Consider the following 25,392-nt stretch of genomic DNA (forward strand, 5'->3'; position numbering starts at 1 on the left):
GCAAGTTCTCATGTAGCACAAACTGGCCTCATACTCATTATGTAAGTAAGTCTAGCATTGATTCTTCCTCCCAAGAGCTGGGATTACAGGTCTGCACTACCACATCCTGCTGCATACCAATTTGTTGCTATTGTTTGCCAAATGAAGAGGGAAAACATTGGTGTTCACTCCCTTTTTTTGCTCACCATCAACCCAGAAGTCTTACACTTATATTGCCTACTTATATTAGTTAACTTCATGAATTAGCATGAAAATCATGTTTGTTCACTGATGACTTAGCATAAAACCCTCCAGATCTCAACCTAGCTCTCTGCTTCTCTTGCCTTACATTTTCTTTCTTGAAAGATGAATCAGTTGGCCCAGTTACTTATTTTTTTATCCTTCTCAAATCTGCAGCTTTGCCATTGTACTTCTCTACATGTTGCTTTCTCTTTGGTCAAAATTTCCCAAAGTGGAAGCAAGTCTCCAGCTCCATAATTCCCTTCAACAATCCATTTGAGATTTCATGTAACAGGTATTGTTAATGTAGATTGTAAGGCTCTAAAACTACATCCTCAGCATGATAGTCCTTAGGTGTATGTGACTATTTGATTAGAAATAAATGTGAATGTTCTTATCAGTCACCGTACATTTCAGCACATGTGGCTACTATGTTGGATAGTGTAGACATAGTGCTTGTCCATCATCTTAATGTTCTGTTAGTCACTTTAAAGCTTAGTTCTGACTTTCTTCCCATTGCCACTTGATGTGTCTTTGTTGCTCTGGTTCCATTCTCTTGCTGTGTTAAAACACTGTAACCAAAATCAACTTGGGGAGGAAAGGGTTTTATTAGGCTTATATTTCCAGGTTATCATTGAGGAAAATAGGGCAGAAACTCAAAATAGAACCCATGAGAGGAGTACTTACTGCCTTGGTCTCTGACTCCCTGCCAGGCTAGCCTGATGTACACAATCTCTCAATTGAGGCTCCTTTAGATGACTCCAGGCTGTGTCAAGTTGACAGCTGAAACTAACTAGGACAGTCATCAACCTTGCTGACCATTTTTCTACAACCACATTCATGATTATATTCAGTTACTTATTAATTCACTATATCTTTTTGTATTCTAGAGTTTTAGTTAGACCTTATAATAAAATGGCTTCCTTGTTATGGTATAGCCATTGACAAATCACAAACAGATAACTGTTACAGTGGTACAGAAAATTCTATTATGAAAAATAAATGTTGGATTGGATTTGGCACACAGGGTTCTCTGTATAGCCCTTGGCTGTCCTGGACCTCACTCTGTAGATCAGGCTGGCTTCGAACTCAGAAATCTACCTGTCTCTGCCTCCCAAGTGCTGGGATTAAAGACATGCTCCACCACTGCCCAGCTTTGGTATAGAACTTTTAAAATATGATGTAATATTCTAACTCTAGGAATGATCTCAAAGAATAATACACATGCATTTTAATGGCTTCAAAAATGAAATACTGCTAGTACAATGGAATCCTATGTAATTCCTTCTTGTCTATTTTACTATTCTGAATATGGTCTTTGATGGCCCTAGCTAGCTAGCTTGCTTGTTTGAAACAGAATTTCACTATATAGCCCTGGCTGGCCTGGAACTTGCTATGTAGACTGTTGGCCTGAAACTCACAAAAGATTTGCCTATCCATGCCTCCTGAATGCATTAAAGGGATGTGTTACTACCCCAGACTACTTTTTAAATAGAACTTAAAATGCAAATCAGAACATGTAATCTGTCCATATCCTCTGTGAGTCTGAATGAGAGGCACAGAGCAGAGAATGTAAGAGTAGTGTGTAGAGTGGCAAGAGTGTAGGGACAGTACTTGCATGGAAGCTACCAGGCTGGGATTTGATCCCCAGATCCCCAAACCCAAGGCAAAAAAGCAGAGCATTAGGAGTGAACTTTAAAGAAATCAGTTCTTTTTAAGATCAATTTTTAAGTGTTCAGGTAACATGCCAAAAATGAATCTGTTTTAAGTATACAGGAGGCCTTGTTTTAGCAGCTATGTATTACTACAATAATAACCATCATAATCACAACTAATACTTAGAATGTTTTTGTTTTCCTTTGTTACTATATTTGGTTCCTAATAGAACATAAAACAATTTTACACTCCATCATTATCATTTCATAGTTTCATAAGTCAGAAGTCCAGGTGGACTTTGCTGGGTTTTATGTCTCGAGCCTCACAAGAATTAAGGTGTTGTCTGAGCTCTGTTATCTGGATATTCTAGGGAATAATCTGTTTCCAAGGTCCTTCACATTGGCAGAATCCAATCTCCCATGATTGGGTTGATTTCTCATTTTCTTGGTGGCTATAGGCTGAGATAATTCTCAGCTGCTAGAGTTTATCTGTTATATCCTTTATATAGACTACCTCATTAATAAGCCAGCAATAGCAGGATAGATTCCTTTTATGAGTTCTTGTTGTACGTCTCTGATTAAAGAAAGCACTCTGGCTTCTCTGCTCTAATATCACATTCATGACTTTCATCTATGCTCACAGGCGCTCGAGCCACTTGTTCAGTCATTGCATGATTCTACTTATATTGGCGACCTTGCACATATTTTGTTAAATTTATTCTTAAGTAATACCATTCACTGTTATAACAGCTGTTATGTTTTAGTCTTTTCTTTAAGTATTTTTTGCTAATGTCTGAAAATAAAATTGATGTTTTTGGGTATTGATCTGTACTAGTTACCATGCTGCTCTGTGACTGTAACAAATCACTGCAGTTTAGTGGCCTAAAACAGTAGCACCATCTATTTTGCTGTCACATCTGCACTTTAGTTAGAATCCAATAGGTAGGACTTATTTCTGCACCTCCCCGTATCAGCTAGTGTGGTTCAAAGGCTAACAGCAGAACCTGGGGGCTTGTTTTCATACATACTTGCTGGTAAGTGCTGCCTTAGGCCTAAGGCTTCCATGGCTGTCAAGTAGAACCTTGCTCATGGCTTCCTTTTGTCTCTTAGAGTTTCTCACAATATTATGGTTGGTTTCCAGGGACAGATCATAGGGGGAGAGAGAGTGAAGCAGATGTCAGGCAAAGTTGAGATCACCTTTTATGAAAATCTCAGCGTTCACACAGTCTCTCTGATACATTTCTCTTATTGAAACAATACAGTTTGACCCAATATCCAGTAGTGTTAAAGGAACAAATTTTACTTTAATGGAGTCTGGTGATTCTAGTGAAGTACACATGTAAACAGAAATGTGGCTATGGCCATTTTTGACAAATGTAGTCAGCCATATGATCTTATATCTTGTACTTTTTCTTTTCTTTTTCTGTTGACATTCTAATGGTGTTTATTTGTTATTTGCTTAATAACTTTTGTGTGGGCTCTACAGTTTTCAATGATCATGTTCATGTTGAATTAAATAAAAATAATTTTATATTAAATAAAGAATTTTTTCCTAACTTACATTTTCTTGTTTTATTGTACTGGCTAGGATGCTCAGTATAATGGTAAATACAAGTTCTGAATGAACATGTTAATAGTAGATGTTGTATGAAATCAAGAAAGCTAAGTTTAAAAACATTGCAGTAAAATATACCTAACATAAAACTTCCTGTTTAATCCAGTTAAGGTTGTGTTCATTATTATGAAACTATTAGAACCATGTAACCTCAGGACCTTTTCATCTTCCCTAACCTAAACTCTAGCCATTGGACAGTAACTCCTGAGTCCTCTTTCACCAGGTTCTGCCTATTATTATTATGTTTGGATAAATTTGACTATTCTAATGATATCATGTAAATGAAATTCATGTAATGCTCACTCACTTACACACTCTCACACATATACATTCATGCACACACTCACACACACTTACCACACACACAAGTAGAAGAAATTATTTGACCTTAAAGAACAAATTTGGTTTTTGAGAGGGTTTTTCTATGTAGTCTTGGCTGTCCTGGAACTCACTCTATAGACCAGGATAACTTCAAACTCAGCGATTTGCCTGCTTCTTCCTCATGAGTACTGGGATTAGAAGGCATGTACCACCACCACACAGCTAATAGTAACAACTTTAAACGAAGGACGAGTCAGTACAAAGGCAAGAATTGATGAGTGTAGGCAATAGTAGAAGAAAAACTTTTGTTGTTGTTGTTGTTGTTGCTTTTGTTTTTCAAGACAGGGTTTCTCTGCATAGCCCTGACTGTCTTGGAACTCACTCTAGATCAGGCTGGCTTCAAACTCAGAAATCCCCCTACCTGTGCCTTTGAAGTGCAGGGATTAAAGATGTGAGTTACTATAGTGACTCTCCACAGCTTATACCAGTGGTTCTCAAACTTTTTTGTTTATTCCAGAACTACTTTTTGTTCTTAAAATTTCTTGAAACTTAAGCTTTTGTTGATGTGGGCTATAATTACTGTATTAAAAATTCAAACTGAGAAACTTTAAGACAACAGAATATCCAAGAACTGATTTCTCTGACTATCAGAGCTATTGAGTATTATCCATCCTCTGAAAACTTTTACTTGCTTCTGGAGGGTATAAAGAGTGGAAAGGCTAATAATGTCTTAGTGCTTCTAGAAAAATAATTGTGACCTTAAGGATGCTTTAAAAGGGCCTTCATTGTCTTTCCTGTTCCCTTGAATCCCACCTTGAGAACATCTGCAACCTACTAAATAAATAACCTTATTGCTACAGTTGGAACAGTTCCAAGAATAAAATTGAAGCCCTCATTCACTATTTGAGAAGAGTTCTAGAGTTTTAGGAACATTAGTAGTGACCTGACCTTGTCAGAGGTACAGCTTCTTCCCACAGAGTCTAGGAACAAGACCACTCTTACAAATGAAGTAGAGACAGAGAGTTAAAAAAAAAAAAAAAAGGACAGATGACACACTATTCATTTCACACAGTAAACTGATTTGATTGCCACTTAACCAATGTTTATAATTTATAACCTAGGCTGCATACTTATATGATATGCTTGACTGCTTATGACATATAATTAACTATAAACAAAAATGATGTAATTTCAAGAGTTTTACTTAGTGTGTTGTTGTTAATAACTTGTTTGGAAAGGTTTGAGTAAATAGAGAACTGGAATTATTACCTTCAAGTCACTTGATTCAGTTCTCAGAAGTGTTTATTTCTCAACTACACATACTTCCTGCATTTAAAACAGCACCCAGTCAAGACCACAGAATTAGCCGGAAACACCTGCGTTCACTTTGCCTGTAAAGAAAACAAAAAATGGAAGGGCATAGATCATATTTTTAAAATGCACATGAAAGCGGGGTGGTGGTGGCACACACCTTTAATCCCAGCACTTGGGAGGCAGGGGCAGGTGGATTTCTGAGTTCAAGGCTAGCCTGGTCTACAGATTGAATTCCAGGACAGCCTGGGCTACTCAGAGAAACCCTGTCTCGAAAAACCAAAAATAAAAATAAAAATAAAAAGTGCATGAAAGTCCAGGCTCTGACATTGTAATATTGATGATGGAAAGCATTAGGTGTGAGTAAGGTGTAAGCAGATTCACAGGCATGGTGTCTTCCCATTCCCAGGTATCTATCTACTCCATGGAGAAGTAGTATTTAAAGAACTCAAAGTACTTTAAATCCAAGGTGGGCAAGAATGGTGAGTGACAGATGTGTATGCCCAACCCTCTCAGTTCATTCATTCTCAGATTTCTGGTTAGCCTTCTGCAGCTTCAGATATCTTATCAAGGCTTTTTCTCCGGCATCTTTATCAGAGTGTATTTCAACCCCTCAAGTTTCTTCATTATTACATACTCTGTGTAAATCCTCCATGTCTACCACCTTTATCAAGGCCGAGAGAACTTTTAAGTAACTTACAAAATGGATGCTATAGTACTGAGAGTTGTAACTTAAAAAAAAAAAAAAAAAAAAAAAAGGGAAATGGCAAACAGGTGTCATTTAAGGACCAGAAATAATAAGTGAATAGCAGCTGATTAGAGTGTGAAGTGTTCAGAAACCTGCTGTATCAAATCCCCTAACACTCTGTTACAAGCATGCCTCCAAACATTAAAATAGTACTCCATAAATATTTATAATTTTATGTATAGTTAAAGTTTTTTATTGATTTAAGTTTTATTGCATTATGATGAGAAAAAATACATAATTTCAATTTATCTGAGTTTGTTAAATTTAAAAACATATTTTAAGTAAATAGAATTACATCACATTCTTCTTTCCCTTTTATACCCCAACTCCTCCCAGATACGCTCCGCTCGATACCTATAATACCTTTGTTTTTTTTTTTTATTTTGTCATATTCTTTAAAATTTATAAAATATTATTATAGTAAAAATGAGTATTATAAAAGTTGTTTGATATAAAACAACAATCAATTGAACAGTCTTATGGAGATGCTTATCTATAGCAATACTGAAAATACATTCGTTTTTCTCAATATAAATTTTAAATAATTCCAAACATATTAATTGTATATTTTAAAATAATATATCACTACTAGCTTTTTTAAATGAACATACAGCTGTTTTGTTTGTTTGTCTGTTTCATTTTGTTTTTAGTAGAGCTTAAAATCTTGGCTCTTACTGTAGTACAAGCCCAAAGTAACAATAATTTCTTAGACATTGCAGTTCATTGTAATAAGGCTGTACTTTAGTGACCCTCATATTACCAAAGGATTTTACCTCCATAGTAGCTAAGCTAAGAGTTGACAGTTCTGCTGCACCAAGGAATGAATTGTAGGCACGATTTTTGGATACAGATTTTCTGCTATGGTCAAAGCTATTTGACTTGAGTGATTGTCTTCATTCTCAGCCCACAGAAAACAGGTTACATTCATTTAAGAAATGGTGTGTGTATTAAGATGATCTATCAATGAAGTCATTCACCTACTGTTTCAATGAACAATGGTTCTGCTTGGAGGGTGGCACAGACATTAGGTGAAGGTAAGAATCTGGTTTATTGGCTGTGATGATTTTGAAAAGCATTCATCTCAGAGAAAGAGTAACTTATAAAGTCCTCTACTTCAAACTTGATACAATAGTTACAAACATCAAGCAAAGCATTCAGTCTCACTCTTTGTTGTTCTTTTACAAGCCACCTCCCAAGTTAATTATCTACATTTCTTTTGGATGTATAAATAATTTTGAAATATGTAAGCAGTTCTGAAAACCACAGTATAGTGTAAAAACATCAAATAAACAATCGTACTAATAGAGAGGCAGAGATAGGAGACGCATGATTTCAAGACCATTATGTGGTACACAGCAAGACACTGTCATGTACAAACAAGCAGAAAGTATATGTGGATTGTACAATATTGGACCTATTTCTAATTCCTCATACTTTTGAATTTCAATCTATTAGGATATGTTGGTAATATTAACTTTCATATTAAGAGATATTAAGAAAAAGTAATTGTTACTTCCTGTTATTTTTGTTGTTAAAGGAGGAGTTATGTTTGTGTGGGCTTGTTGAAAGATTACCTTCTTGCTTCTTCTAGGGTGTAGTTTTGCTCCTTATGTGGGTGTTTTCCATCTATTATCCTTTGTAGGACTGGATTTGTGAAAAGATATTGTGTAAATTTCGTTTTGTCATGTAATATCTTGTTTTCTCCATCTATGGTAATTGAGAGTTTTGCTGGGTATAGTAGTCTGGGCTGGCATTTGTGTTCTTGTCGGGTCTGTATGACATCTGCCCAGGATCTTTTAGCTTTCATAGTCTCTGGTGAGAAGTCTGGTGTAATTCTGATAGGCCTGCCTTTATATGTTACTTGACCTTTTTCTCTTACTACTTTTAAAATTCTTTCTTCATTTAGTTAGTGCCTTTGGAATTTTGATTATTACGTGACAGGAGGAATTTCTTTTCTGGTCCAAACTATTTGGAGTTCTGTAGGTTTCTTATATGTTCATGGCCATCTCTTTCTTTAGGTTAGGGAAGTTTTCTTCTATAACTTTGTTGAAGATATTTACTGGCCTTTTAAGTTGGGAGTCTTCACTCTCTTCTATACCAATTATCCTTAGGTTTGGTCTTCTCATTGTGTCCTGGATTTCCTGGATGTTTTGGGTTAGGAGCTTTTTTTGCTTTTTACATTTTCTTTGACTGTTGTGTCAATGTTTTCTATGGTGTCTTCTGTGCCTGAGATTCTGTCTTCTATCTCTTGTATTCTGTTGGTGATGCTTGCATCTATGACTCCTGATCTCTTTCCTAGGTTTTCTATCTCCGGGTTATCTCCCTTTGTGATTTCTTTATTGTTTCTATTTCCATTTATAGATCCTGAATGGTTTTGCTCATTTCCTTCACCTGTTTGATTGTGCTTTCCTGTAGTTCTTTAAGGGATTTTTGTGTTTCCTCTTTAAGAGCTTCTAGCTCTTTACCTGTGTTCTCCTGTATTTCTTTGAGGGTGCTATTTATGTCTTTCTTAAAGTCCTGTATCATCACCATGAGAAGTGATTTTATATCTGAATCTTGCTTTTCCGGTGTAATGGTGTGTCTAGGACTTTTTATGGTGGGAGAATTGGGTTCTGATGATGCCAAGTAACCTTGTTTTCTGTTGCTTATGTTCTTCCGTTTGCCTCTCGCCATCTGGTTATCTCTAGTGCTACCTACCCTGGCTAAATCTGACTGGAGCCTGTCCTTCCTGTGATCCTGGTTGTGTCAGAACTCCTTGGAGTCAAGTTGTCTCTGTGATCCTAGGCCCATTAGAGCACCTTGGAGTAGAGCTTCCTCTGGGTATTTTGTGACTCACCCAAGCTGCTCAGGGCACTGGCCCAGACTGGAAGGACCTTGTCATTGGGGTGGCCAAGTTCCTGTGTGCCTGGGTCCCACTGGTCCCAGTTACTCCAGGTGTTGGGACAGATGTTGTGTCCTCCTCATCTCTGATCCTATGATCCTAGGCGTGTTAGAGCTCCTGGGAGTGGAGCTTCCTCTGGGTGTTGTGTGGAATTTGTGCTCAAGGTCTGCTCAGGGCACTGGCCCAAACAGACTGGAAAGGACTTGTGCCACTGAGCTGGCAGAGTTCCTGCGTGCCTGAGTCCTGCTGGTCTCAGTTACTCCTGGTATTTGGACAGATCTATAGTTAAAATTTTTAATGAGAAATATTTTGGTTCAAGTTTAATAAATTAATTTGGATGAAATTTATTTGGTGATATGGTAGCATTATTTTATTCTTATACTATACAGCATGATATATCTTCATGTGTGCACACACATACACACACACACACACACACACATACACTAACACTCTTATACTCAGTTATTTGCCCTTCACCAACCTCTTTTAGTTTAGATCCTTTCATCTCTTTTTATAATTCTCTTTCTACTTTTATGTCATGTGTGTGTGGTCAGAGGTACATGTGTGCCCATGTAAATTTAATCTAGATTCTACAGAAGAAAAATGCAGTGTTTGTTATTCTGAGTCTGGTTTATTTTATTTAACACTATGATCTCTGGTTCCATCCATTTTCATGCAAAACTCATCATTATATTCTTGTTTACAGCTTAGTGAAGTCCCATTGTTCATGTAAGTATTCATTTTTATAGGGCCTTTTGATTCATTCAGCTTTTTAGACTAGTTATGCATTTGACTCCATTTTGAATTGATTTTTGGTCAGTATGAATCTAGTTTGCTCTTTTATGTGGGCACCTAGTTTTTGAAGAACCATTTGTTAAATATTCCTTCTTTTTCCAATGAGTATTTATGATGACTTGTCAAAGATGGGGTGCTTATAAATGTGTGAGTTTATTTCTGGGTGCTCCATTCTGTTCCATTTTTTACGTCTGTTTTGTATGTATGTATCATGCTAGCTTTGTTAATAGAGCATATTGTCTTTCATATAGCTATAAATGAGACATTTACTTAGTTACAAGAAGATTTAGCATCACATAAACTCAAAGCTGATGTTATGGACAGGGTTAACTTCCCAAGTTAAGATGCTTTAAAAGTTGAGCTGGGCATGGTGTTGTACTCCGAAAGGCAGAGGCAGGCTGATTTCTATTAGTTCCAGACTAGCCTGGTCAGTATAGTGAGTTCTAGGACAGCCAAGGATTAAGTAGAGAGACCCTGTCTTAAGCCAGGCAGTGGTGGCGCATGCCTTTAACCCCAACACTTGGGAGGCAGAGGCAGGCTGATTTCTGAGTTCAAGGCCAGCCTGGTATACAGAGTGAATTCCAGAACAGCCAGGACTACACAGAGAAACCCTGTCTCGAAAAACAAAACAAAAAAAAAAAACAACAATAAAAGAGAGACCCTGTCTTAAAATAAAATTGAATTTGAGATCAGAGGTCTTAACACAAGCTATTAATGGAATTGAGAAGTAAGTGGAACACTAAGACATGGGGTTTGCTTGCTGCCCTAGTTTCTGGTGTGTTAGGTCTTCTCTGCATCATGTCTCAAAGAATTTTCTTCCTAATATCCTTTCTGACCCAGAACTAATTTGTGTCTCCTAGCACATTAATTTTCTCAACATCTGGTGCCTCCTTTGTTTCATCTTCTGTTGAGACACCATAACTTCATAAGTCCCTCTTGCCCTTTCCACTTTTAGTAAACCAGATTTTGAAATTTCATGTAAAACAAGTAGAAGAGCATTTATTTGTGTTTGCATCAGGGCATCTAAGGCTTTAGAGAAGGTGAACTCTTGACCATAGGAAGAAGTAAGTCACACCAGGTGTAACAGTTCAACCTTGCAATCTAAGCACATGAACTTTCAGGGTACGAAGACAAGAGTCACTATGGTTTCAAGGCGAGCCTGCATTACAGTATGAGACTTTGTTTCAAATATCAAAATTGAAAGCAATAAGATGTATTTTTCCACAAAAACCCTCCTCCCAAGTACACCGATCACTTCACTCTGCTTGTTAACTGGTGAGATGTTCTTTACCCATCTACAGAACTGTGGCTAGCAATACCCTGTGCATAAATTGCAGTAGAGTAGTTCTTCAAATATTCATTTTTCTTTTTGCCTTTCATCATCTTGTTAATGTAGCTCACTGTCTCAGAAGTAAGCTCTTATGTGTCTTAATTAATTTCTCACTTCAAAGTTAAGATGAGGCTATAAGTAAGGAACAAGAGAGGGCTACAGAAATAGCTCAGCAGGTAAGAGCTTTGTTCTTACAGAGAACCAGGGTTCAATTCCCAACACCCACATACCTCACAACCATCTGTACCTCATGGAGGATCTGACACCTTCTTCTGATCTCCACAGATACCTGGTGCATAGACATGCATGCGAGCAAAACACTCATACATGTAAAATAACATAAATAGATCTTAAGAAAAAAAAAGAAAAAGATTACAGTGGTTTCTACTGTAAGCCAATGAAGACTAATATTAGCTTTCTCTTCAGAGACCTTATTTACCTTTCTGGCATTAAAATAGAGAGTGTTTGCTTTATCTGAGTGACCAAGCAGGACCAATACTGTTGTGGTTCATGGGGAGTTTCCAGAAGATTCTTTTGGTGCTCCTCCTCCTCCTAGCCTTTGGTAAAATATGCAAATGTACCAGGAAACTGGGGAGTTTTTTTGTTGTTGTTCTTACCCCAAATAGAACTCTTCTAAAGTGTACCTGTTGAGAGTGTGAATTCAGAAAGTTATCTTTTAAGTGAAGGAAGCATGTGGATTTTTTTGTGATTTTTGTCAGCTAGGATTTTTTTCCATCAGCTGCATGCAAAAGGGAATTTTATCTGTTTTACTGGCTTTGCCTCATTTCCTCTTAAGCCATGATTAATTGCAGCTAGATACTCAGAACTTATAAGACTGAAAAAAAGACTTTAAGTCAGTGGAAAAGTAAAAGATTGTAAAAGAATATAGGCTCTTAAAAAGTGCTTTTTAACGAAAGAGTCTACATGGGGACCCATGGTTCCAGCTGAATATGTAGGAGAAGAGGGCCTTATTGGGCATCACTGGGAGGGGAGCCCCTTTGTCCAGTGGAGGCTTGATGACCCGGGGTAGGGGAATGCTAGGGTGCTGAGGCAGGAGTGGGTGGGTGGGGACTCCCTCATAGAGGCAGAAGGAGGGGGAGCAGATAAGGGGTTGTGGAAGGGAAACTGGGAAGGGGAATAACATTTGAAATACCAATACATAAAATAACCAATAAAAAATGTAAAAAAAAAAGTGCTTTTTACAGCATACTAGTGTATGGTTGATAGTATATTTATGAAAGATAGACAAAAATACAAAGACAGATACTATGTGGAAAAATAGTTATAGATTTGACAATTCCAGATTTTAACAATCTCCCCTGAGTACACACACACATATGAATTTATGTGCACCATGTACATGTATGTGTCCATGAAGGCCAGAGGGAATCAGATCCCCTGGGAACTAGAGTCACAAGAAGTTGTGAACTGCCTGCCTGACGTAGATATTGGAAACCCATCTCTGGTCCTCTACAAGAGCAGCAAGCACTCAACCTTTGAGCTATCTCTTAGCACAACAATCTCAGTTTTTAAATATGCATGACAATAACAGTAGGTGACATTTATTGAGCTAAGTGCTTTCCACTGTCTTGTGCTTTACATGTAGGTGATAGTCCTAGCAGGCAGGAGGGTTAGAGATGCTGCCCTAAAGCACAAGGTTTATAATCCTGGCCTGCTTGCCAGTCTTGGCAGCACATTTCCTCATTGCTTTCTACACTACTACCACTTAGCAGATGCCACCTCTGTTAGTGTTCTGTTACAGCAGTATTCTACTGCAACATACTAAATTTATATTAATTAGGATAAAAACTAAATGACTAAACTGGAGAGACTCCAAATTATGATGGTTCCTACAAGATGATACTTCTTATACGGTAGTTTAGGGTTAATAAGTAGGTTCTACCTTCTGAAGTTATCCAAGGATCTACGTATCAGGATGGCTCCATTTTTTTTTTAAGTTTTATTGCATTATAATGAGAAAAGTTGCATGATTTCAATTTATCTGAATTTGTTAACATTTAAAAACATATTTTAAATAAATAGAATTAAATCACGTTCTTGTTTTCCTTTTGTACCCCAAAGGATGGCTCCATTTTTTAACTCTCATCATTGAGCTAACCAACAGTAAGATACTGACTTATTTGTATTCTAACCAGTGAGTAAGAGAATGAGATCATGGGGAAGACATACCTATTTTCCTGAGATCTAGTCTGCAAAGTCACAAGCATTAATTACTCCACTCATGGTATAAAAGAAAGCTTAATGACATGGCCATACGTAGCAATAGTGGAGGTCTAGGAAGTGCAGTCTCATTATATACCCAAGAAGAAAGGAAGAACAATTTCTGCCGCAAGTACCATTTTCGATACCCTGATAAGTCACTAGTCACATGATAACATAGAAGTTAATATGAAAAATAAAAGCACCTAAGAGTAAAAAATGCAAATTTAGTTCTAGAAAGAGAAGTGCAAAAGAGTAGTTGATGGTTAGTAGATTTTTGACAGAATACTAAAACCATTCAGAGGGAGAAAGAATGTCTTTGAGCAGGTGCTATTGGTCACAGCTGAATGTCCATGTACACAAAAAATTATTAAACCAGTACTGCCGTGTATAGAAATTAATTTAAAATGACTAGAGACTTAAAGGTCAATGCTAAAACTGCAAAACTTTTAGGGAGTAAAGTGTAAGTCCATAGGCAGTGCTTTCTTAAATATCACCAGAACCATAATCAGATGAGGGGGAAGGGTGCTGCTAAATTTAAAGCTATGAAGAAAATGAAAAGACAACTACAGAATGGGAGGGGGGAGATCCAAAAAATATGAATCTGAAGATGTGTATGTTGGTGCATTTGGGAAGTAGAGTTAGGAAGCTCAAGAGTTGAGCTTCCTGGAGACCTTGTCGTTACACACACACACACACACACACAGAGAGAGAGAGAGAGAGAGACAGAGACAGAGAGAGACAGACACAGAGACACAGACAGAGACAGAGCTCAATCAATCTCTGGTCTTCATAAGGCCCTGTAAAGGTAGGTAATATTTTTACTTTAGTGATCAGGAAATTGAAATCTCAAGCATAATACTGAAGGAGAATCTTTTAGGCTCAACTAAACATTCATACACACAAGGCTACTAAACTACTACTATTCATCATCAGCACTGGTCTACTCAAAACATGCAGAAAAGTGATAGTCTACCAGCAAGGCAGCACCAAGAATTCCTCTCTGTGGAAGCAGCCTCCTGCTGTAGCTGTCTGTGCAAGAGCTCATGCAGCTACTGAGAGCTCCCCCTCCCATTCCAGCTCATTGCCCCAGAGTCCCAGGTGACATTCATGTGTAACAAAATGGGCTCAGTTAGGGGCTTGCTTTTTATTCTTTTAGATAGTTTTATTTTTAGTATAGAAAATGCTTAAAAGAAAAAATGTGTAAGAATCAAATCCACCAGCTCAGGTCATTCTTCCTTTCTCTTCCTTCTCACCCAGCCCTTCATCTGTCACTCTTTTCATGTCTTCCCTTTTCATTAAAACTGTTAATCACTAACCTAGGGTGATGTGAATTTCACCTCTACTGTCTTCCCATAATCAAAGGCAAATCTCTTACTGATTGGTGAACTTATAGTGAGGCAGTTTTTCTTTTTTCTTTTTTTCAGCCAGATGTTTCTTTCTAATGAATTGACCATTAGATAAACAAATTTCTGAAATGGCCAACAGACCATAGAAAGACATTTCTTTAGGCACCTGCTTGGGAGGCAGTTTTTCTGAAGACTCCAAAGTCATGAATGCATGAATCATGGTCATTTCCTACAAAATTGCCTCTCTCCCCAGGAGGTGAACCTTCCTTATTGTCTCTGCTGCCCAACTTGGATCATTTCTAAATCTTGTTCCTGTTATATCTGCCTTCTGGAATTAGGTGTAATTTTAGTAATATTCATTAATAAACATTTGCTACTTATTTTTTCAGCCTTAAGATATATAAACGATGGGAAAACAGGGTAAACCAAGAGTCCTGTATTTTAACTTGACTGATGATACATTTACCCATGTTTATAGATTACATGTACTTTATAAAACTCGACAGTTCTTTTGCCTCAGCCTCCTGTATGGTTGAACTCCTACTCAAGTAGGAGCCTCCTACTGGGTAGGCTTATACTTAAATCCTTCCATTAGTGTCATCCCTATATAGAAAATAACATTTTCCCCTTCTTTTGTTGATTTTGTTGGGTTTGAATGTTTTCCTTGCATTATATCTTATTTGTTGATATTGGTTATAAATACTATTGATACAGTATTAATATTTTTTAACTTTTTTAAAGAGTTACTTACTTATTTTATGTATGTGAGTACACTATAGTTGTTTTCAGACACACCGGAAGAGGGCATCAGATCCCATTATAGATGGTTGTGAGCCACCATGTGGTTACTGGGAATTGAACTCAGGACCTCTGGAAGAGCAGTAAGTGCTCTTAACTGTTGAGCCATCTCTCTAGCCCAGTATTAGTATTTTTAAAGCAGCTTTCTTAATCTTTTTCTTTAAAAGATTTATTTCTTTACTTGATGCAGGTGCTGGGAATGTGTGTTCTGAGTCTTCTTTAAGAACAAGTGTTCGTAACCACAGAGGTATCTCTCTAGCCACAGCTCTTTTGATCTTGATAGTATGGAATTCACCCTTTGTTAGTACAAAATTCAGTGATTTTTCTTAGAAAATAAATATTTATATAGCCTTCATAACTCAGATTGCATTTCCATCCCCTCCAACTGTTTGGTTGTAGCTATGTGCAGTTAGGCCCTGCTCCTACCCTCTGCTCCACTCTGCTTTTTGTTTATAGAGTCACCTTCTCTGGGCATTTTATATGAGTGGAATCCTATACTGTGGTTGTTTGTATCTGACTTCCTTCAGTTAGCATTGTTTTTAAACTTCTCCACAATGTAGCATGTGGTTCATCACCTTTGGTTGCTGGATTGTACTGTAATTATTTTTGCAATGCCACATTTTCTTTGTTGGTACCTCTTCAGTTGAAAGACATAGTTTTCTTTTTCCTGAGGGTTTGGCTATTATGAATGCATTCCTACAAATGTTCATATATGTTGTGGATAAATACATAATGTATAGGAAAGAGATTATTAAATCATGGTGCATATTTGTGTAACTTTTTTGAGAAACTGCAAACCATTTTTCAGCTTACTAACATTTGCTGTTTGCTGTCGCGTAGATATTCTTGCTATGATGTTTCATTATGGCTTGCTTTCCTTGTTTTGTTTTTACATTTTATTTAGTGTGTATGTGTGTTGGGGGTTTGGGGGAGCATGAATGTGGAAGCCAAAAGACAGCCTGTGAGAATGGGTTCTCTTCTTTTACCCTTGGAGTCCCAAGTGTCCATCACCAGGCTTGGCAACAGGTGGCTTTACCTACTGAGCCATCTCTTAGGCACTTGCTTTGCCTTTTTTAAAAAAGCAATGCTTGGAATAAAAACTTGGGTCCTGTGCATATAAAGCAAATGCACTTCCCCTGACTATGTTCTATCCCCAGCCTGTGCTTCAGCATGCATTCTTCTAAAAATTAATGGTGTTGGGCTTCCCTTCAGGGCTTAGTAGTTATTTGCATGTCATATTGGTGAAATGTTAACTTAGATCTTTCATCAATCTTTAAAATTAGGTTGTATTTTTTTTACTGAATTATGAGCTTATATGTTCTATTTTTCTTTCCTTTTATTTTTTCATTTCTTATTTACTTATTTTCAGCCCCATATTTATTTCTCTGCGTAGCCCTGGCTGACTTGGAATTCACTCTGTAGACCACATTAGCCTCAGCTCAGATCTGCCTGCCTCTACCTCCCAAGTACTAGGATTAAAGGTGTTGCCACCACGCCCAGCTGTGATCTGATATATTCTAAATAAAAGTCCTTCATTGGAAATCCAGTTTGCAAACATTTTCTCCCAAGCTGTAGATTCTTATTGTTATGATTTTATATACATAAGTATTTCGCCAGCATGTGTCAAGTGTACCGTATGCATGTAGTGACCTGGAAGGCCAGAAGAGGGCATCAAATCTCCTGAGGCTGGAGTTAGACATGGTTGTAACTCACCTTGTAGGTGCAGGGATACAAACCTGGGTCCTCTGCAAAATAAGTCATGCTTTTAACCACTGTTCCAAGTGCCATATTCTTTCTTTCTTTCTATTTATTTATTTATTTATTTATTGTCAAGACAAGGTTTCTCTGTGTAGAGCTGGCTGTCCTGGAATTCACTCTGTAGACTAGGCTAGCCATGAACTCACAGAGATCAGACTTCCTCTGCCTCCTGAGTACTGGAATTAAAGGCATGCACCACTACTACCTGTAGTCTGTAACTACCCATATATATGTTGTGAGTGTATATGTATATGTGTGTATATATATATATGTGTGTGTGTGTGTGTGTGTGTATGTATGTATATACATGTGTATATATATGTATTAGTTATTTGTGTGTGGATGGGTGTATTAACACAAAATGCTTACAGAGATCAGAGTACGACTTAAAAGAGTTGGTTTGTCCTACCATATCCCTACCATGGGATTGAGCATAGGTCATCAGGCTTGGTGGGAAGGACCTTTACTCACTGACCCATCTAGTCTCTATTTTATAGTTTCTTAGAAAACTGCACCTACCATAATCTATTGGTGAAAGGTTGTGTCAAGTTGATAGTTAAAGCCAACGTCATACCCCATCCCTTCTCAATTCAGCATACAATCATCGTTTTAATGTCATAACCTTTTTTATTTTTATTTTCATGTGTGTGGATGCTTTGCCTGCAAGCATGTCTGTGCACCATATGAATGCCCCCAGTGCCTACAGAGGCCAGAAGAAGGCATTAGATTCCCTGGAACAGGGGTTACAGCCAGTTGTTAGCTGACATACAAGTGGCGGGATTGAGCCTGAGTCCTCTGGTTCGATTATTAAGTACTTGTATTCTTTTAGATATTATTTTAGACATAGAAGATATAGTGACAGGGTTCTCTATGAAACCTGGCTGTCCTGGAATTCACTGTGTATATCAGGATGCCTCATGTGCACCACTAACCCTAGCATGATTTATTCCATTAAGTTATAATTTAATAAATATCTACTGGGCATCATCCTCTATGTGCCCCTCACTGAGAATACAGTAACTAAGTACATATGAGAATCATTAGCTTTAGTACTGACTGCCTTTTGCTCAACATATACTGTGCTCATCATTACTTATATTTTAAAATATTTGATCACCACATTTTATAGATGACCATGCGTCTGATAAAATCTGCTCATACAAGGTGTATGGCATCCTGTTTAGTTCAAACCTGTTACTGATGCTTAGTCTCCTAAGCAACTATCATAACCTCTTCTTGTCTACATCTTTGAAACTTTCTCAACGTCTTCAAGCCATTTCATTATGTGACTTATGTTAGGCATCACAGAAATAATAACCTGCTTTATAAAAGATCTTTTAGGATGGAAAATGTGATACATTTTGTGATAAGCATAAACACACAGATCCATTTAACTACTGTTGTGTGGCTTTTGTTATTGTGGAATCATTAGTAATTCTCAATGCATTTAAAAGACTAAGGCAGATGCCAAAACTGTTTCCCACTTATGGTAGAACTTATTTGTCCTGTTTCTGTGAAATTAGAGACAAAAATCATCTGTTGTGTCATAAATGCTTTTCAGTTTGGATGTGCTTGTCCTCTTTCATATTCTGAACCCATTTGACTTCTTTAGCTCTACCTTCTTTCTGTACTCTTGTTTTACTTCAGATAACCAAATTATGTCTTTGGGGCACTGGGGCATATTTCTCTACCTGGAATGCTCTCTTTCTATCTCAGTTGTACCACTTGAATATTTTCTCAAGACACTAACCAGAATTAGTTTTATTTCCCTTACTATGCACGTGCAGTATCCATCCTTGCTTTATTCTATACTTTGTATTTAACTGCCTTAGATATTTTATTCCATGTCCTGTATTTCTGTGATGCCTAACATAACATAAGCCACATAATAAAATGACTTGAAGAAGTAAGAAAGTTTCAAAGATATAGACAAGAAGATAGTTGCTTAGGAGGCTAAGCATCAGTAACTGGTTTGGAAAGACCCAAACATGATGCCATATACCTTGTATTTTCTGCAACAAATGTCAAGGTGTGCCTATAGCCAACAAAATAATACATCTTCAGAATCTCTTACCTGAAGTGCTGTGGACCAGCTCCAGATTTTGAGAATTATTCATATTTTAGGATATTTTCATGGTTGAGCATCCCTAATCTTGAAAAATAAAACTTTTTAAAATTAAAAATTTTGAGAGTCATAGCACAGAATAGCTTCAGATTTCAGTGTGTTTGATATTTTGGTGTGTTGGTCAGACTTTCTTTTTACTATGATAAAATACCTGGTACAAATAATTCAAGGAGGGAAGAAAGATAAATTTGGGCTCATGGTTTCAGAGAAATCAGTCTGTCTATATGGAAGACTTGCTGAAGCATAATTCATATCATAGGAACTGTGAAGCAGAGAAAGTGGAAGGGACCAAAACCATGATTAACCTTCCAAGTCAGGTTTCCTTGCTTACTTCCTTTGGCTTGGCCCCTCCTCCCAAACTTTCTACTACCTCTTAAAATAGTGCTATCACCTAGGGACCAAAATTCAACACACAGGTCTGTAGGAGGCAATTCATATTCAAGCGAAACATTTGTATTATAGACACTTGGTTTAGGGATGCAGAACTATACTGAACGCACTCAGGCATCCTTTCCTCCATAGAAAACATATTAAATTTTCATTTTTGTCTACATACCTCCCTTCTGTCACCTGTGTAATTAAAGTTATCCTATTATATACTTATTTTTATGGCTTAGTTAATTTCTCATGGTTATGTATTGAAAACATAGAAACCCAGTCTCAAACCTTAACATATAGTTCTTGACACAGAACAGGTCTCAAGAAATATTTTTTTGAAGTGCTAAGTTTAATTATCTTATTATTTATCATGATAGGCTCTTCATGTAGTACTACAAATTGCATAGATAAATCAGGCATGAAGAAGTTTAGTTGTTAAATATGAATGTAATGTTTACCTAAGTTGTTCCTGTCCAAAGCTACTATGAGGCTGAAAAGGATCAGGCCATAGTCAGTACCACCAGCAGATGTCTGGAAAGAAAGGGAAGAAAATACATAGGAGGAACAGATGGTTTCTAGTTTCTGGCTTTTACAAATAAAGCTGCTAAGAATATAGTGGAGCAAGTATCCTTGTGGTATGGTGGAGCATCTTTTGGATATATGCCTAGAAGTAGTATAGCTGAGTCTTGAGGTAGAACTATTCCCAATTTTCTAATAAAATGCTGGTGGAGTCTCAGAATTGTTTTGATTTGCATTTCCCTGATGACTAACGACTTTGAACATTTCTTCAAGGGCTTCTCTGCCATTCAAAATTTCTCTATTGAGAATTCTGTTTAGCTCTGTACCCCATTTTTAATTGGATTATTTGGTTTGTTGGTGTCTAACTTCTTGAGGTATATATATATATTGGATATTAACCCTCTGTCAGACATAGGGTTGATAGAGTTAATTTTGTATCCTCCCACTTTGCTGAAGGTGTTCATCAGCTATAGGAGTTCTCTAGCAGAATTTTTGGGATCACTTATGATACTATCATATCATCTGTGAATGGTGATACTGACTTCTTTTCCAGTTTGTATCCCTTTGACCTTGTCTTACTGTTCTCGAGAACTTCAAATATTACATTGAGGAGATACAGAGAGAGTGGACAGCTTTGCCTTGTTCCTGATTTTAATGAAATTGCTTTAAGCTTCTCTCCATTTAATTTGATGTTGGCTATTGGTTTGCTACATATTGTCTTTATTGTGTTTATGTGCACCTTGTATCCTTGATCTCCCCAAGGGATTTTGTTTGTTTGTTTTTTGTTTGTTTGGTTGGTTTGGCTTTTTGAGACAGGGTGGTTTCTCTGTATAGCCCTGGCTATCCTGGAACTCACTCTGTAGATCAGGTTGGCCTTGAACTCAGAAATCTGCCTGTCTCTGCCTCTCAAGTGCTGGAATTAAAGGGGTGCACCACCACTGCCCGGCTTCTCCAAGACTTTAAGAGGTGTTGGATTTTTGTCAAATATTTTTCAGTATCTAATAAGATGATCGTGTAATCTTTTTCTTTCAGTTTGTTTATATGGTAGATTATGTTAATGGATTTTTGTATATTGAACCACCCCTGCATCCACTGAATGAAGCTTACTTGGTCATGGTAGATGAATGATGCTTTTGATGTGTTCTTAGATTTGGTTTGCGAGTATTTCGATGAAATTTTTTTCTTTTCTTTTTCTTTTTTTATCTGTTTGGGAGACTTAATGACTGCTGCTCTTCCTTTAGGAGTTATGGGACTGTTTAAATAGTTTACTGATCTTGGTTTAACTTGGTAAGTGGTATCTGTCTAGAAAAATCATCTATTTCTTTTGGATTTTCCAGTTTTATGGAGTACAGTTTTATGAAGTAAGACCTAATAATTCTTTGGATTTCCTCATTGTTGTTTATCTCCCTTTTCATTTCTGGTTTTGTTAATTTGAATACTGTGTCTCTGCCTTTTAGTTAGTTTGGCTAAGGATTTGTCTATCTTGTTGATTTTTTTTTTTTCCAAAGAACCAGCTCTTGGTTTCATTGATTCTTTGTATTGTTTTCTTTATGTCTAATTGATTGATATCAGCCCTGGTTTTGATTATTTGATGTAGTCAGTTCTTCTTGGGTGTGTTTACATCTTTTTTTTTCCTAGAGCTTTCAGATGTAATTTTAAATTGTTGGTATAAGATCTCTCTAATTTCTCTATGGAGGTACTTAGTGCTATGAGTTTTCCTTTTAGCGCTGCTTTCATTATGTCTCCTAAGTGTGTGTATGTTGTACCTTCATTGAATTCTAGAAAGTCTTTAATTTCTTGCTTTATTTCTAACCTGACCCTGAGATTGTTGAGTAAAGAGTTGTTCAGTTTCCATGAGTCTGTAGGGCTTTCTGTTATTTCTGTTGCTGTTGAAGTCCAGCTTTAATCCACAGTGGTCTGATAAGATACAAGGTGCTACTTCAATTTTCTTGTATCTGTTGAGACTTGCTTTGTGACCAACTATATGGTCAATTTTAGAGAAGGTTCCATGAGGTGCTGTAAAGAAGGTATATTCTTTTGTGTTTGGGTGAAAGGTGCTATAGATAATCTGTTAGGCCCATTTGATTCATAATGTCAGTTGCATTATTTCTCTGCTTAGTTATTACCTGGATGACCTGTCGATTGGTGGGAGTTGTATTGCAGTCTTCCATTATTGGGGTTCATTGTGTGATGTAAGCTTTTTTAATGTTGCCTTTGCAAATACGCCTTGCAAAGGCGTGAACATCAGTGTTCAATACTGAGGTGTCATCCTCTTGATGGAGTTTTTCCTTTGATGAGTAGGAAGTGTCCTTCTCCATCTCTTTTGATTACTAACAAAATAGTTTTGAGATATGTAACGAAGCAAGAATGGATGGTCCATGCACAAGAAAAAACAGAGTCAGTAAACAATGTTGAGCTAGTGAGATGGCTCAATTGGCAAGGGTACTTGCAGCCAAGTTGATGATCTGAGCCTCAGAACCCACTAGAAAACCAACTCCTAGCCAGGCAGTGGTGGTGCACGCCTTTAATCCCAGCACTTGGGAGGCAGAGGCAGGCGGATTTCTGAGTTTGAGACCAGCCTGGTCTACAGAGTGAGTTGCAGGACAGCCAAGGCTACACAGAGAAACCCTTGTCTCGAAAAAAAAAAGAAAGAAAGAAAACCAACTCCTACAAGTTGCTTATTGACTTCCATATGCACATTATAGCATTGTGTGATGGATGGATAGATAGATAGATAGATAGATAGATAGATAGATAGATAGATAGATAGATAGATGGATAGATAGATGTGAAAATGTTTTTAAGTATAAAAAATGTCCCCGGGAAACTTTATTCCTTAAATCTACTAGGTACTGATTTTAAATTGCTTATTTTATGTGTTCAAAGAACTAAAATTAATTATATCTAAAGAGCAGAGGGAGAATATAAAATTAAGGCTCACCAAATTAAAAAAAAATATCAATAAGGAGCTTGAAATGATTAAGGTGAATCAAAAGTTAAAAAGTAAAGTAACTGGCTAGTAGACAGAGGTAGGTGAACATCTTTCAGTTGAAGGCCAGCCTAGTCTAATGAGTGAGTTCCAGGACAGCCAGGGCCACACAGTAGAATCCTGTCTTGGGAAAGAAAAAAAAAAAAAAGTAAAATAACTGTGCTGGAATTTAGTTTCAAGCTGGAGTTTAGAGCATTTCTCTAATATATTAGGGCGTTAGGTTGGATCCCTCAGCACTGCCCAAATAAATACTGAGAGGATTTGGCAACAAAGCTGAGCTAGTAGAATAGTCTGTGAATTTAAAGGTAAATGTGTTACAATTATCCTGTCCAAGAATGATTAGTTAATACTGGCTGGCTTTGAAAAACAATGCATAGGGTTTGGTGTGGAAGTAACTGTCTCTTTCCCTAGCACATGAGAGGTAGAGGCAGGAGAATTAAGAATTCGAGTCCATGGCCTGGCCTGGTGGCACACATTTTAATCCTAGCCCTCAGGAGGCAAAGGCAGGTGTGTCTTTCTTAACTAGAGGCTAGCCTGCTCTACATAGCAAGTTTCAAGACAGCCAGGACTACATAGAGAGACCTTGACTCAGAGCAGGAAAAAGGAAAGAAATTCAAGTTGCATAAGAAGTTCAAGACCAGCCTTGACTACATGAAACCTGTTTCAGAGAGAGGAGAGAGAGAGAGAGAGAGAGAGAGAGGTCACTGCACAAAACACTAATTATAAAGCATTGTGATGTTTAGAATGCAGACATGTTTTGTACAATAGTAATAGCTAGAGAGGGAAGAAAAATGGAGCAATATAAGAACAAATTTGCCGTGTGCTGCTAATATTGTGGTGTATTAATCTAAACCAACTAGATTGTTTTGAAATAAAATGCTACTTGTAATTTCCAGACACATGCTACAAATATCATTATTAAAAATATGGTGAAAGAAATAAGGTAACTAAAATAGCACATAAAATACTTCTTAACAGATTCCATGAGAAGCTATTATTTCATTTTATAGGTAAGAAAATAGAATGAAAGATTACATTACACAAACTCATGACAGAGTCAGACCCAGAAACCAATCTGTCATTAAAATCTTTTACTATGGTAAAAGGGAAATCATTGCAGTTTTCTGGTTAAAATAGTTCAGTTTTATTATTACCATCATTTTTATAAGTAACATTCTTTCGACTGCATTCATCTGGAAAGTTCAGGAAGCTCGCATGTTTTCTAGAGTGACATTGCTAAGTTGGGGAACTGGGGTTTTAATGCAGGTATATGTGGTAGGGGACTTGCTTTTGGCTCATGCCTCAGTGGCCTTGCACCCTATGTCTTCCAGGATTGCAGCACACTGCAGATGGCCGTGGTAGTTGGGCAAACCTCTCAGCCTGACTTTGCTTCCTGCCAGTGGGTACTCAGTAGAGGGCACAACTTTTAAAAAAGCAATATTAGACTTTTTTCTTGCTTTGCTTTGTAATTCAAACAAAAAGTATCTTATTTGCTTCTTCTTCGCAGAACCTATAGTAACTTGGAGCTTCTAAGTAAAATGACCAAGTATAAAACTAGATAAGGTATTTCTAATTTACCTCACTCGACAGACTGAGTCATAGGTTAAGATATTTACACTTAAGAAATACAGCCCAGAACTTGCTTTGATTTCTTTAGTTTTTTAAAAGGTATTTTTTTATTTACTGTTACCATTTGGGGACTTCTGATAAAAAGATAAACAAAAGCAAGTTGGCCATCAGTGTTTTTCTTCCAGTATCAGCAGAGGAGGACTGAAGGATTTCATGATTAAATTTTAAGCCAGCTCACATTTATCATCTTGATATTTATTTCCTTGACTTTTGCCCAGCACTATTTTATAAATGCCCATTGGTCTCAGAAAAGGAAGCGCTTATTTTTCTAGTCAGCTTGAAGGAAGATCTCAGCATAATGCTGAGTACAGAATCTGACCTTCCTGAATCTAAATAAGGAGGCCACTGTTTAAAGTTCTCTCTTACAGGGAAATTACATCAAATGCTTAGGAAAAAATGACATGTATTTTTTTCTCCTAATTCCTAGCTCATCATAATTTTCCTCTTTGAGCAAGTTCCAGGAAATTTATACTTTTCCTGTAAAGTACATGTTGAGTAGAGGACACTACAATCCCATGTTTCTGAATTTGTCTTTATGATGCTCCCCTTTTTTCCTTCCTATTTGAATACTTACTTGCCCATATGAACTTGTATTCCATACTCAATAGATGTTAAAAGACCACGCAAATAGAATGAGTAAAGAAATCAGAAAGAATACATAAAGAAACAATTCCATTTAGTCTGTAGCTAATCACAAGGATACATGGTTGCTTAAAGACATTCAGATTCAATGCTTTTTTTTTTTTTTT

At 37.0% G+C, this 25,392-nt stretch overlaps 1 protein-coding gene and 1 pseudogene across 2 annotated transcripts in view; one reads left to right on the top strand and one right to left on the bottom strand.

Annotated features, from left to right (window-relative positions):
• Positions 1–25,392, top strand: part of Fchsd2 (FCH and double SH3 domains 2) — a 184,679-nt gene that overhangs the window by 102,176 nt on the left and 57,111 nt on the right. The window lies entirely within an intron of this gene.
• Positions 14,528–14,673, bottom strand: LOC116104321 (annotated as a pseudogene).

Source organism: Mastomys coucha, unplaced genomic scaffold (genome assembly GCF_008632895.1).
Source record: "Mastomys coucha isolate ucsf_1 unplaced genomic scaffold, UCSF_Mcou_1 pScaffold21, whole genome shotgun sequence".
Taxonomy (NCBI): Eukaryota; Metazoa; Chordata; class Mammalia; order Rodentia; family Muridae; genus Mastomys; species Mastomys coucha.